The sequence below is a fragment of the Danio rerio genome, chromosome 8 (assembly GCF_049306965.1).
Source record: "Danio rerio strain Tuebingen ecotype United States chromosome 8, GRCz12tu, whole genome shotgun sequence".
Classification (NCBI taxonomy): Eukaryota; Metazoa; Chordata; class Actinopteri; order Cypriniformes; family Danionidae; genus Danio; species Danio rerio.
Genome location: NC_133183.1, coordinates 7,955,575 through 7,971,749, shown reverse-complemented (window position 1 = coordinate 7,971,749; position 16,175 = coordinate 7,955,575). Strand labels below are relative to the sequence as shown.

Here is a 16,175-nt window from a genome sequence, read left to right as displayed (position 1 = left end):
CTTAAAAAAAATAAACAGAACAATTAATTTATGAAAAAAGAAGATTCTTTTCAACTTTGAATTAACCTTCTCAAAATTTGACCTGCTGTTTTCCGTGAAGACACTCGGTCTAAAAAAGAAAATGAGTTCAAAATAACTCCAAGTACATTTCAATTTCTGCTTCTGGAGGCAAAGCATCCTTATCTGCAGCAGAAACAAGCAAGTATCCACTTAGGAACCTTCAGCAGGGATGAAAAAAAATGAGCAATTTCATGCTGAGATTAGAAGTGCGAAGCCGAGGTGGAAGTGCCATTGACAGACTAGGAAAACAATCTCAATTTTTTTAGGGTCGCCGGAAAATTGGAGAAGTTAGTCACAGTTCTGAAGTACAGGTTAAAATGGAGCTGGAAATACAGTGGTTATGCCACGACCAATGCCTTTGCAAATTCAAGATGCTCCATGCACCAGGCTTTCTCAGTGAATCAAAACATAAAACGGCGAACAGCTTTTTATTTTATTATTATTATTATTATTTAATACAGGTTTTCAGCTGTATGTGAGGCAAACACAAAAATTCAACCCAGGCTCATTATTGATACATACCCCTATCTAGGCTTGGATGGTATTACAGTAATATAGTATACCGCTGGATCTAAAGATAGCAACACTATAATTTTCAATAGGGGTGTCAAAATTAATTGCTTCTTCGGTGCACCGCAATGCAGATGGGGACAATTCGATATCGGTTCAGTAATAGATCATAACCGGTTATTACGTCCTGACATCACTTAACTCCTATGCGCAATGTTGCAGTAGAATACTATAGTGAAGGAGGCGAGGGCGATAAATAACGCTCTTACTACTTAAAAGGCAGATAGTTATGCACAATTCAACTGCTCGTGAGTTTGCTGAAAAGTCTTTCGTTGACTGAAGAAGGCACAGCACACAAGCCGATATTTCATTAGTATCGAGAAAAGCTGTAAAAGCCCATCTTTGCCTCTTTCTCTCTTTCACTTTGGACAAATGACCCGCTGCTGGCCTGTTTTTGAGGTAACTTTTCCTCTCCTCTTGCCTGTTAAAGCGATACTTGTGGATCCAGACATGAGCGTGCCTGAGCTGCGAGTTTTCTCCACTGTGTCTTTTACGGATTACCTGTGCTAACCGTGTATTATGCATGTAGACTGTAACCGTGGCTGTTTTTCCCGCGTGACTCATCGGTGAACACACCGCTTTCATTTCTAAAGCTTTTTCTGTTGAGCAGGTGAAGACACTGACGAATCATAGGGGTGTAAGACATCGCTCAAAAAAAAAAGCGGGAGAATATTTACATTAGTTTATTATAGTCTAAATATTTACAGTCTATAAATGCTCATGCTGTCTTTTGTGCATGTATTGGAGTTTTGTTTGATACATTCAGAAAGAGTGTTTTCTTTGAGCAGGTAAAGTTAAAGCTACAGTTCATAAATAAGAATGCTTGTATTAAAGGACAATATTGTATTACAAATAATATGTAAATATTAATATATTTAAAGATATTTAAAAAAAGATTTTTTTGTGAAGAAAAAATCTAATTATGTATGTAAAAAAGCATCGCCAATTCACCGAGATATCAAATTGAACTGAATCGATGGCATGATAATCGTAACCGAACCGTGAGACCAGTGTAGGTTCACACCCCTAATTTTCAATACCGTTATGCTGTCATAAAAAATGCACTTACATAGGAGACAAAGATAAAATATTATATATATATATATATATATATATATATATATATATATATATATATATATATATATATATATATATATATATATATATATATATATTTATTATGTCTAAAAATTTGTATGCATGGTTTTCATTGTGGGACAGCATGGAGGAGAAAGACAGAGGTGGGGATGATGGCGAGTCACACACCAAATATTGGCAGTATTTCGGGTTTCGACTGAATGAGAAAAAAAAGAGGCTGTAAATGCAGACAAGGAAATTTGTGCAACAAAAAGGTGACCACGATAGATGAAAATACCTCAAACCTAAGGTTGCATATATGGTTTTCAGTTTCTGAAAGGCACAAGCGAACAGTCTAGTGATGCTGTCTAAGCCTTACACAATTTTTTTATTATGCACGGTAATACTATAAACTGAGGTAAAATAGGGAGGTTTGACTGTATCAACATTTGTATACTGCCCAAGCCTACCCTTATATACATTTTTGGAAATTGCGAAAAACATCCCAGGAGGTATATATTTTTTGCATTTCTTTTAATGGCGAATCGACCAGAGGCCACTGTATACGCTGTTTCAGATCTCAAATTACTCTTGCTAGTGCCTTTTGTGCCGGCTCTTCTCGCGTAAATCCACCAGAGGGCGTTGTCGCCTGACTGACTGACTGTCCGATGACCGATCCATCCCCCAACCAATCCCCTTTCCTAAACCCAACCAATAGTATTTTTAAAAGCACCAATTGACCCGGTTACCCCCTTCCCTAAACCCAACAGACAGTGTTTCCAAAAGCAGTCAAGAAAAACAAAAGCACTCGCTGCTGCTTGATTTTTACTACTTTTTAAAAATTTTATCACATTTTCTCCATATTATTTACTTGTTTGTTTTATTTTAAGCTTTTTGTTTTACTTGCTTTCTGCAAGCGTTTTTTATCAGGTTCGAACTCTGCCGTTGCGGTCAACTCCTCTCTCAAGTTTGCCAACATACAAGGCGAGCCACTGGGCAAACTGGTAACAGAGGAAAAGCCTTTTACATGGAGTATAGAGGTCAGCAAAAAGAAACAGAAGCCGTTGGCAGCATCATACCGACCGAGTTTATTTTGAAGACTAAGTGCAGCCATACGTAGCTCTGACTACAAAATTCACAATCAGAAATTCACAATTCAGAAATGTATACTGGGGTATGTTTTTGCAATGAGCTTGGGTTAGAAAAATAATCACATAATTGTCATGTGAATATGATGTTTACCCAAATGCAAAATCTATTCTGCATGTGTGCACTGCTAACAATGCTTTTCTTACACTGTAAGATAATAATGTTAAGTAGCAGTTTCTGTATTTTTGTGATTCTTAAGTTTCAGTTTAGTTTATTAAATTATAAATAGAGCACTTTCAAAACGGCTAGAGGCTTAATTGAGCCAGTGCAGATAAGTTAAAAACACTAACAGCAGATTAATTCTCGTTAAAGGCAAAAGAGAACAGGGGAGTTTTCATTTGTGTTTTCCATTTATTAACCCATTTATGAATTGCATAATGGGATGTTGACTTTTGCTATGTTGACTTTTGATGTTGAAAATTCAAATCTGCAGTTTAACAGAGTGACTTTTATTGATGTTTTAGTAGTTTGAAATAATAAACAGTGGTCCCCTTACTGTAACGCGATACACCTTTCACAGCCTCGCAGATTTGCAGTATTTTTTCAGCCTGATCTCACGAGAAAACGTAAGTATTTTACGTTTTGCCAGTTTAGTGGCTAATTCGTACGAATTCGTACGAGTTCAGTCGTACGAAATGGTACGATTTTAAAAAAGAGGCGTGGCACCTGACCCCACCCCTAACCCCAACCGTCATTGGGGGATAAGCAAATCGTACTAAATTGTACGAATTAGATCATACAAATTCATACGAAGTAGCCACTAAATGAAAAAGTTACGAATTGCCGTGAGATTGTGTTGGGATTTTTGTGCAATTTGACATCGTTTTTTTATTTTTTTTTTACAGCGCATGGTGTTCTGTGTTTAGATTATCTGTAGTCAATTGTCAATCAATCTCCTCCATGCGTTGTCTTTAACTGTACGTTCACATCGAAATTGGCGAGAGCATCAAAGAACCTGGAAGTCATTCATTTAACGCCTGCAACAGGCGGCGTTAAGTACCGTGGAGCAGCGCGGCACATCTTCGCTGGTGTGGACGTCGAGGACAGTTGAAGTCAAGTCAACTTTATGGTAATGAGCTATGAAGCAGTTCAGCAGCAAGCAACCGAAATGTAGAAGTCCAACGCTTGAGAGGATTTCAGAGAACACAGTCACTGTGAACTTTGTTTCCAACAACAGTTGTTCCCAAGGGTTTGATTATTGCTGTCGCCGGATTTTCAATTATTTGCAATGTTTTCTTACAGGAACATACATTTAAAAAAAATCACTGGCCAGTTACTGATGTGCATTAATGTTTTATATGTTTTTTTTTTCTTTAAAAAAGCGTGAATCCCATGCGACAATACAAAACAGTATTGCTGCTTTAGATATTTTCAGACATATGGACACATTGGATAGTTAAGTGGAGCAAAGCCACACCACATGCAACTTGATCTTTCATATTCAAATGAATTTGATAATAAGTGTGCATCATTTTCACTCTAGAGAGCACATTTCATGCGGGAATGTAACTGATATGCTGTTAAAGTCCCCTTTAAATATGAGATCAATGTTTAACATTTTGATGCTCCCACCGCCAAAGCTGAAGTTAGACAGTGTTGTCGCCAGGGCGGCAAGAGCGACCTTTGTCATTCTCGCTGCTTTTGGACATACAGTTACAGTGCAGAATGCATTTAGCTTGTCAAATTTACACAAATCTTCGATTGCTAGCAGCGTAACTCTAAATTGCTGTACTATATGTTTGCAAGTGTTCTCCGCAACAAATGGCATAATGTCAACAAATCTTTCTCTGCACCCTCAAAGATACCTTTGGTAGCATACAAACGGCAGAGGAAGATGCTAACCATCACACAAAAAGTTAAACTTCTGAACATAATAAAGGAAGGTAGAAGTTATATTGTTGTAAGGCGCCATTACGGAATGAATCTTCTGCTCGTTACTTTCGGTTTTACACCCTTAAAACATCTATAACCTATAATAATTGAAAAAATAAAGCAGATTACTATGTGGATTTGCCTATTGCGTGTTATTATTAGAATGTAATGAACAAGAAATAACATTTAGAGGAATAAATCTGTAAATTAACTGAAATAATAATAATAATAATAATAATAATAATAATAATAATAATAATAAAATTAATAATAAATAAATATAGTATTTTTCTGGACATTCAAAGCACTTTACACATTGGGGAGAATTTCCTTATCGACCACCAGTGTGCAGTATCCACCTAGATGACACTCCAGCAGCCATATTGTGCCAGTCCTCAGTTAAACGTCTCATCCAAAAGACGGCGCTCAATAAGCAGCATAGAGTCCTCTTCACTATACTGGGGCAACACGACCAACAAAGATGGCAGGTTGAGCACCCCCTGCTGCCCTCACTAACACCACTTCTGGCAGCAACCTAGCTTTCACGTGTCTCCCATCTAGGTACTGACTGGGCGCAGTCCCGCATAGCTTCAATGGGTGATCATGTGAGAGTTGTGGAGAGCTACCTGCCGGCTACTGGTGGTTTATTACAAGGTTTTTGTATCGTAGTTTACAACACCAACACAGAAAATATATCACTTTAAACTATTTGAAATGTCAATAAAAGTGATTTTTAAAAACTTTTTAAAGTTGGAAGTTGTTGGAAGAAAGATCAAGGTCCTATAATGCAATTCAAAAGCAGAAGTAAATGAAAAAATAAAAAAATAAGGAAAATTGATAATTTATGGACTTTTTTTACAGTGTACTTAGAGTTTTTGTCTTGTTTCTAGTCCAAATATTTAAAAAAATCTTAAATAAAGAAGCATTTTCTAGACCAGTTGGTTTGTTTTCAGAAAAAAAAAACTGTGAAATTTAAGTTTTTCTCAAAGTATGTTTAATTATCTGCCAATAGGGTAGGTAAAATCAACATATTTCAAAACAAAAGTGTGATATTTAAATTTGATTTAAACCACAAGGGGGAAAAAAACCCTCAAATTTAACTTATTATTTCTGAAAAAGTATTTCTTTAAAAAAATAAATGCTCTACAAGACAAAAACTAAGAAAAGCATTTTTTTTTTGTAGTGATATGGTGGTAACAATTACAGTACTGTTCCTTAAACACTCAATCCTCTAAGAAATCTGACCAGATTTTTGTAGAGGCGGATGGAGAGATGAATAATGCTGTTTATTAGTCTCTGCGGTATAATCTAAGCTTTAAATGTGGTGAATGAGCGTATGCCACACTGTATATTTCTATCATTTGGAGGCTTCCGAGACGGCTGGGAGAAGATGATTGACATCTTTATGAAACTATCAAGCACAGTAAAATGCGACATTCTCCCAATGTCACACATCAGCAGTTGGAGAAGAGCCAGTAGCGGCGCTTTCATCATTATGGTGACACAAGTTAAAGCGACGGCTCTCAGCTGGTTTCACTGCATTGGACATCAAGACTGGGATGATTTTACCATTTTGTCTTCTGAATTGCAATGATTTTATGCTCTCAGCGGACATTTACCTTTTGTGTATTTGTGGTTGAATGCATGGCATGCATTTATCCATTGGTATGTGCAATTTGGCTGTAGAATTTACTGATGAAGCCGTGCCAGAATACCAAAGTTTTGATTAGATGGTTTTTGTATAACACTGACGTTTTGACGATTTGCGGTAACTTACTGGCAGCTCCTGCAACCGCAACTGCCCCTTTACAGTAACTTATCTGTAAAGGTTTTTTACAGTACACTGTAAAAAATTCCTGTAAATTTACGGTGAAAATAAACAGCAAAATACTGTTTTAATGTAAAAACAAAGTTGCCGTTTTTTACAATGCATCATGGGAAGACTTGCTCACTTCAGTTTGAGTGGTTGAGCAACAACAGTAAGGGCACTGTAATTTAACGGTTTTATACCATATTTTTTTCTGTGCACACAAGACGCCATTTTGGATTATCTACATGAGGTAAGTTTGCAGCTCCATATGTGACTAACTATCTGTAAAGTACCTGTTAGTTTTTAAAATCACATGTAAACATCCAATAAACACACAACTGCAACAATGATTTGACTGTGTGAATTTGAAAAGCAAGATTAGCATAAGGACTCGGTAACGTTAGTCCTCACATCTCCTGGAGCCTGGATGGATATTTTACCTGAACTTTTAGGAACAGTGCAAATGTTGAACGTTATAATTTGTAGTTACATGAACTGGTACATTGCCCTGCATTTTATGACAGATTTGAACTGCGTGCCTCTGTTTGAAACTCCAAGGTACTTACAAGAAAGGATAATTGGATAATTTGGATATTTTCAACGAGGTAAGAAGCTATATCTGTAAACGTAATATCTTTAAATTACTTATTACATTTAAATATCATGCCATAAACATCCAATCAACACATAACCAAAGCACCTGTTTATTTAAATGCAGGATCCGACCGTGTGAATGTCTTGAGAAGAGAAAGGGGGTAACTTTAGCCTAATTTAGCAAGCTAACGATAGCTGGAGGACTCATTTTCCCATCACACACAGGTAAGAATGTTAAACCTAGATTTTACATGAACTTTGAGTGAAGATTGTACAGAATTTATTTTTTTCATGTGGTTACATGTGTAACTTGCATATTTGGTCCATTTTATTACAGATACACCTTTTCATTTGCAACTCCGGTGCTTCTAAAAATAACATTTTAAGATCGAGTGAGACCTTTGTTATTTTTACGTTATTGCAGTTGGTTTATATAGAAATTGACTAGAGTTACAATCAGATTTTATGCTTGGTAACGTTACCTAAAGTGGCAGAGCTTTTAATCTTTTTTTGTAAGGAGTAACTGCTATTATAATGAAAATTCTTTACAATTCATTTTTGACCAATAGATGTCTGCCACCACTGCTAATCTTGGAAAGATGGGTAACCTGCCTATGACTCCTCATTTGATTCTGCCTGGTAAGTATTTTGTAATTAAAATAGGGAAAAAATCTAATTTGTGTCCCGCTATAGACTTTGCTGGTTTGTATTTGACGAAATAGATTCATTCATTTTTAATTCATTAAAGCAAGGTCTCATTTAGTTAGAAATGTATGTATTTGTTTTGATCTGATACCCAAAGAAATAAACTTGCCTTTTAGAAGCCTAGTTATCCTTTAGTATTACTATTGACATACTATTGTCAATGTTTTAACACATGCTTAAGACATTCTGTCACTTTTCATTATCTTTGAATCTCAGATTACCTGGTTTGATTTCTTGTTGTTGCTTATTATAGTTATTTAAATATTTATTTTAATTTTGAAAAATTATATTGTATGGCTTTATCACTTCTTGCATAATTTACACCAAGCCTTTCAAAACAAATGATAAATCACAGAATTAATCTCCAGAATAATTCCTAAATAATACTTTAATCAACCAATTTATTAAAGGTTCAGATGATACTTTGGGCCAGTGGATAAAGCAATGGATGGTCAGCATGGAAGGCAGAGTAATCTGTGAGGGTGAGCATGCACACTGGAATTCCTTCAAAGGTAATATGTTTGCACTTACATATTTTTTGTTTAATTTAGCATGAGGACTTCATGGAATAGAATATTGTTATGTCCAACTTGTCACATGTGTGTTTGTGTGTATACACTACAAGTAAAAAGTTTGGAATCAGAAATATATATATATATATATATATATATATATATATATATATATATATATATATATATATATATATATATATATATATATATATATATATGTCGTATAATAAGCTTCTTGTGCTCACAAAGGCTAATCAATACTGTAATAGAAACAAGGACAAATACAGCAAAAACTGTAATATAGTGAAATGTCAGTTAAATAGTATATATTTATCATAAACTAATTAAATCATGTACTGATATTTTATTGTATTTAGTTTAAAATGTGATTCTTGTATTTTAAAGTTAAATTTTAATCATCATTAAAAATACTAGTCCTCAGTGTCACATAATTCTCATGGTGCTTAATATAACCTGCTAAGAATAAACATTTATTGTTGTTGTCATAACTTTGTGAAACAATACAATACACATTATTCATTCATTTTCTTTTCGGCTTAGTCCCTTTATTATTCCAGGGTTGCCACAGCTTAATGAACCGCCAACTTATCCAGCACATGTTTTATGCAGTGGATGCCCTTCCAGCTGCAACCCATCTCTGGGAAACATCCATACACACCCATTCACACACATGCACTACGAACAATATAGCCTACCCAATTCACCTGTACCACATCTTTAGACTTGTGGGGGAAACCAGAGCACCAGGAAGAAACCCACGCGAACACGGGGAGAACATGCAAACTCCGCACAGACCAAGCCAAGTCTCGAACCAGTGACCTTCTTGCTGTGAGGTGACAGCACTACCTACTGCGCCACCACGTCAGTACACATTATACAATACTATTTCAAAGTACCATTGAAAATTAATTACTTTTACTCAAACTAAATTGTTCAAGCATGAAAGTAAATTAGACAACGCGGTGGCTCAGTAGGTAGTGCTGTCACCTCACAGCAAGAAGGTTGCTGGTTCAAGCCTCGACTGGGTCAGCATTTCCGTGTGGAGTTTGCATGTTCTTCTTGTGTTCGCGTGGGCTTCCTCCGGGTGCTCCGGTTTTCCCCACAGTCCAAAGACATGCGATACAGGTGAATTGGGTAAGCTAAAATTGTCTGTAGTGTATGAGTGTGAATGAGAGTGTATGGGTGTTTCCCAGTGATGGGTTGCAACTGGAAGGCCATCCGCTGCGTAAGACATATGATGGATAAGTTGGCGGTTCATTCCGCTGTGGCGACCCCAGATTAATAAAGGGAAAAAGCCAAAAAGAAAATGAATGAAGAAATGAATAAAAGTAAATTAATTTTTTATAATGCAAAAAAGATTAAAAAAAAAATTTACTTTTTTTTATCAAACAATCGTAAAAGAATGTATCAGTTTCCAAAATACTTTGAAGCTTTTTTTTTTTAGCACTGATCATTATAAGAATCAATATTAGTGGTTTTGTACCAATAATATAATGATTTCTTAAGGATCATGTGACACTAAATTAAATGTGAAACTACGTTCAATAAGAAAAAAAAAATTTGAAAAATTTGAATTATTTAAAGTGTGTAGTAACTAGGGATGTAACAAAATTGTAAATACCGTCATACCGCAATAGTAAGTTTTTTCAATATTACCGCAGGCGCATGACTCAATAAAACTATATTTCTGAGAAAAGTTTGCTTAGGCGAATGAAGCAAACGGGAGGTAGCGGGAACTACAATTCCCATCAGCCTAGGCGTGGCCATTATCCTTTGCGGTCTGTTGTCGCTACAGATCCAGTAATGCGGAAATGGAGTGTGGTGCTAGTAGCGGGGAAGAAAAAGAGCTGGAAATGATCGAACCTAAAGTGGATTTCAAATCGGATGTGTGAAAGCATTTTGGTTTCTCTCTAAAAAGATACAAGAAAGGAGAAAAGGTGACAGATAAAGAAAAAAACAGTATGCAGGCACTGCCAGACTGTGGTGAAATATAAGTCGGGGAATAAGACTAAAAACAGTCATGGGGACTGCAGAACACAGCACACTTGTTAGATTGATGCAGACATAAGCCCCTTTCACACATACAGACCTTTCCGGAAAATTGCCGGCAATTTTCCGGAAAGGTTGTATGTGTGAACAGGTCCTTTTTGAAAATACCGGTAAATTCGTTCTGGCTATTTTCCGGAAAGAGAAGTTGTAACATTACCGGCAATTTGCCGGAATGCTGCGCTGTGTGAATGCAGAAGGAAGATTCCCGCAATAAGCGCGTGCACGTCTAGAACGTGCTGACGTGAGACGTCTGCTTTAGCCAATCACAAAAGTCAGACGCATTTACGTCCGCGCGGTTTGTGAGGATAAGCCTTTGAATATTTTTCCAGACACATTTAGCTGCTAGAAGTTAGTCAGATCACGTTTATATGTTCTTCTTAATGCCAACTGTGTAAATAATCATCGATGAGATGCATATGATAAGCCGTTGTTTGTTTACGTTCATGTGCCTGTGAAACAGCCTGTGAGCGCCAGCACACGCACATATTATGAACATCTCGACATGCGAAAGTGATCCTGAGAAAGTTGTTCACAATATTGATCATCCACAGAGTTTGTAATTTAGTCAAATGTTTACAAATACAAGCGCAGCCGTTTAAAGCTCATTTGTGGTGAATGATGTCAGAATTTACCGGTATTTTGGAATGGATGTGTGAATGCTCTTTTCCGGAAAATTTCCGTAACGTCCTTGCCTGTGTGAACAGCGCTTTTTTGAATATACCGGTAAAGTCATTCCGGAAAATTTCCGGATATTTACCGGTATCACTGTGTGAAAGGGACTATTGACTTGTACCGCAAAGAGACCTCTATCTCACTCATAGCTTGTCCTCTCAAGTGGGGGAAAGACAATGCGCAACGTTACCCACTGCTGTCAACCTTGGCTAAATCATATCTCTCTGTCCCAGAAACCTCAGTCCCAAATGGAGAGGGGTTTTTTTTCTGTTGCAGGGGACATGCCCAGAGATCCCAGCTTTTACCAGATTATAGTTATATGATCATTTTCCTTAAAAAACCCATCTCTATCTAAGTGAGTGAGTGATTAAATGTTGAATGTGATGAGTTTTCAATAATACTAAATTAAAACTTTTTTTTATATTTAGTTTAATAGTTTTTTTTTATTAAAATTTAAAAATTGAAGTTCCTGTTTCGAAACTTACAGATAGATGGCTAATTTGTATGTCATTGATATGTTCAGTGCTAAGGTAAATAAACACTTTTGGCACTTTATTTGAGTATTTTCATTAGTTTTGTTTTTCCTGTAAATTATTCAATAAGTATGCCATTCATACCGAGGTAATATCGTACGGTGAAATTCTGATACTGTTACATCCCTAGTAGTAACACTTTAAAATTCAACATTTTTACTTTATTTTTTATCAAATAAATGCAGCCTTTGTGAGCAGAATAGCCTTTTTAAACATGACCTCTAAAAAATCTGTCCTTCAGATTAATATTTTGAATAGAATGCTTTACAATTATACATTTGTGCATAAACATTAGATTAGTCAAAGCCAAAATTGGAGCTAATAAACTTAGTACACGCCAGTGAATATTTTGAATATTTTGATGAAAAAAAAAAATACAGTTTTAATAATAAACAGGAAAAAAATATTACTCTGTTTAATAAAACTGTTTTGTTTAAATGCACCAATATATATTTGTCTATATTCACTGAGGAATTTATACAAATATACATTTTTTAAAGGGGCTGTTCATTTATGCTGAACACTATGTGGTGTGTGTGAGTGTGTGCGTGCGTGCGTGCGTGGTCAAAACTATTAGCCTCCTTGATTTTTTTTTTCTTTTTTCAATATTTACATTTATGTTTAACAGAGCAAAGAATATTTCACAGAATTTCTGATAATATTATTTCTTCTGGAGAATTTTTTTTCTGATTTTTAGCTAAAATAAAAGTAGTTTTTATTTTTTTTTTAAAAACATATTAAGGTCAATATTATTAGTCCCCTAAAGCAATACATATTTTTGATTGTTTACAGAACAAACCATCGTTATACAATGACTTTAATTAACCTAATTAACCTAGTTAGGCCTAAACACTAGTATTTTAAGAAAATATAGGCAATTATTATCTGCTGTCATCATGGAAAAGATAAAAGAAATCAGTTATTAGTTTTTACAAATTAGTTATTAAAACTAGTATGTTCAGAAATGTTGAACAAATCTTCTCTTTGTTAAACAGAAATTGGGGGGAAAAAATATATTATATACAGTTGAAGTCTGAATTATTTGCCCCCTGTTTATTTTTTTCCCCAATTTCTGTTTAACGGAGAGAATTTCTTCAACACATTTCTAAACATAATAGTTTTAATAACTCATCTCTAATAACTGATTTATTTTCTCTTGGTCATGATGACAGTAAATAATATTTGACGAGATTTACTTCAAGACACTTCTATACAGCTTAAAGTGACATTTAAAGGCTTAACTGGGTTAATTAGGTTAACTAGGCTGATTAGGGTAATTAGGCAAGTCATTATATAGCAATGGTTTGTTCTGTAGACTATCTAAACATTTATATAGCTTAAAGGGGCTAGTAATTTTGATCTTAAAATCTATATTTAAAAAAATTAAAACTATTTTTATTCTAGTCAAAATAAAACAAGACTTTTTCCTGAAAAAAAAATATTATCAGATACTGTGAGCATTTCCTTGCTCTGTTAAACATCATTAGGAAAATAATGAAAATAAATAATTCAAAAAAAGGGGCTGATAATTCTGACTTCAACTGTACATATATAATAGCAAATAGGGACTTTAACTATGTACACACACGTCACTGGTGTTGTTCAAAAATCAAACATTTTAACATTTGAATGCCCTTTTCATGTCTTTAATCTTCATCATATAATAATAACCTTTTTACAGGGAAAACCATTTTAGTGCTGCAAAAATGCATGTGCTTTTTCACTAAAATTTTCTTTCAGAACAGAAAATCACTTTTGCAGATAGTTTATTTATTTTTGTAAGTCATGCAGTTTTAAATACCTTGTTCACAGAAATTTTTTCATTCTTATTATTCAGATGCTTTGCTGGCATAAATCCAGAGAGGGGAACCAAGGCTGTGAGAGGAAATGTGACGTCAAAAAAAACTGGCAACACAGTTCAGAAGAAGACCACGACTGTAAACCCCAAGGTTTCAAACCTTTTGAAGAAACTAATGGACTTTGAATGGGACATTATTTAAAATGCAGCTAGCTTGCACCCCCCTACTTTTGCAACACAGAGGCCTTTTTTTCTTTATTTGCTGAAGCTCATTTTGGGCCTATATATTTTTATATTTTATATCCAAGACTAAATTGTAAAGTGGCTATTTATTAATTTATTCTATGACATTCGGTAAGTTGCTTCTTGTTGTAAAATGCTGAATATGATCTTAACATTTCTGGAGAACTTACAATTTTTGCCTGTTCTTTGGCTTAATATTTTCACAAACACAATGCAGATTTTATTTTGTGTTGTTTGAAAATAAAAATGTGAAATATAACTTGGATTTATTTCTCTTTTTGAATCATTTTAATCTGAAATAATATGGTTAAATATGGATTGTAATTTAACAGCTTTATGCTTCTAAATAACAGATGCATGCTGTAGATAAAATGTAAAAAAGGTAGGGCACTGTATTTTTACATTAGAATAACAGTGGTATGCTGTATCTTACAAAACAGTATCATGCTGTTAATTTAAAATGGTAGGGCACTGTATTTTTACAGTTCCATAACAGTAGATTACTGTGGCTAAAAAAACAGTATCATGCTGTTAATTTAAAACGGTAAGGCACTGTATTTTTACAGTTCCACAACAGTACAATACTGTTGCTAACAAAAACAGTATCATGCTGGTAATTTAAAAAACGGTAGGGCACCATATTTTTACAGTATGATAATGGCAACCACAGCTGCCAGTAGATTACTGTTTTTTTACAGGGAAATTTTTTACAGTGTAGCAGGACACTACCGCAAATTAATTTTAGCCACTTTGTACCACATTTTAAACACATTTTAATTTTTACAGTCCTTTTAATGTAATTTATTTATGTTTTACATTAGCAGTGCAATTTGTCTTCAGAATATGCTGATGAAACTGTGCCTGATCAATATAATTTTTGATTACATGATTTTTGTATTTACTCTGTACTGATAGACATTTTATTGTATTTTAAATTGCTGGAAACATTGCTGTCTGTAATTTACCGCAAAACTTAACGGTAAATATATTTTACAGTAACAGGGCCTTACTGTAATTTCATTTTACAGTAAAATAACCTTACCACAGCACCTTTTTTATGGTCAAATACCACATTTTAATTTACAGTATGACAATTTTTACAGTACTTTTACTGTAATGTATTTACATTTCACACTAGCAGTGCACTTTAGCTTCGGAATAAACAAATAAAACTGCCAGAATGTACCATAGATTTGAGTAGATGATTTTTGTATTTACTCTACACTGCTTGACATTTTATTATATTATGCAGTAAATTGCGTGAAACAGTGCTGTCGGTAAGTTTCCGCAAAACTTAACGGTAAATGTGTTTTACAGTAATAGGGCCCTACTGCAATTTCATTTTACAGTAAAATAACCTTACCACAGCACCTTTTTATGGTCAAATATCACATTTTAATTTTAGAGTATGACAATTTTTACAGTACTTTTACTGTAATGTAATTACATTTTACACTAGCAGTGAACTTTGGCTTTGGAATATACTAATAAAGCTGCCAGAATGTACCATAGTTTTGATGATTTTTGTATTTGCTCTGCACTGCTAGACATTTTATTGTAGTTTGCGGTAAATTGACCTCACTGCAATTTCATTTTACAGGAAAAAAAAAAAACTCTCCCACAATATCTTTTTTGTGGTCAAACACCACATTTTAATTTTACAGTACTTTACTGTAATGTATTTACATTTTACACTAGCAGTGCACTTTGGCTTCGGAATATACTAATAAAACTGCCAGAATGTACCATAGTTTTGATTAGAGCACTGTTGCCAGCAAGTTACTGCAACTGCCCTTTTAAAGTAACTTATCTGTAACTTTTGTGTTTTACAGTAGCAGAGTCCTACCATTTTACAGTTGAAAAAAAAGCCTTACCATAATTTCTTTTTATGGTAAAATACCACATTTTAATTTTATAGTACAGTTTTTATAGTAAATTTACTGTAGTTGCACTTTACAGTAGTTTTAAAGTAACTGCTGGTAAGTTACTGCAAAACTTAACTGTAAACAGGTGGTTTACTGTGGCAGGGCCTGATCACAATTTCATTTTATAATTTTCATTACACTGCACTGTTTGACATTTTGTGCTTTGTGGTGGCGCAGTGGATATTGCTGTCGCCTCACAGCAAGAAGGTAGCTGGTTCAAGCCTCGGCTGGGTCAGTTGGCATTTCTTTTACAGTAAAGTAGCCTGAACGTAACTTTTTATAGTACCACATTATTTTACAACTATTTTACTGTATTTTTACAATCATTTTTTAACATTTTACACTAGTTGTGCAATTTTGTGATACAAAATATGTTTTTCTATAATTTTAATTTTTGTCTTCAACTACTACGACTACTTTAATTACAGTGGATAACTGCAAATTGCAAAAAATTAAGTACATGGTAATTCAAAATTAAAAGATTGCAAAAAAAAAAAAAATATTTAAAAAAACTGAATGATAATAAAATGTTTTGCTTTGCAAAAAATAAACTATGCAGTTACCACAATTTTTTGATTA

The 16,175-nt window shown here is 34.4% G+C and overlaps 1 protein-coding gene and 1 long non-coding RNA gene across 3 annotated transcripts in view; one reads left to right on the top strand and one right to left on the bottom strand.

Annotated features, from left to right (window-relative positions):
* lrrtm4l2 (leucine rich repeat transmembrane neuronal 4 like 2) overlaps positions 1 to 16,175 on the bottom strand; it is a 74,720-nt gene that overhangs the window by 33,836 nt on the left and 24,709 nt on the right. The window lies entirely within an intron of this gene.
* Positions 7,085 to 13,935, top strand: si:ch211-145m1.3. Its single transcript, XR_002459358.3, has 5 exons — positions 7,085 to 7,146; positions 7,260 to 7,360; positions 7,705 to 7,774; positions 8,251 to 8,352; positions 13,468 to 13,935. It is a non-coding gene; the product is annotated as a si:ch211-145m1.3 (long non-coding RNA).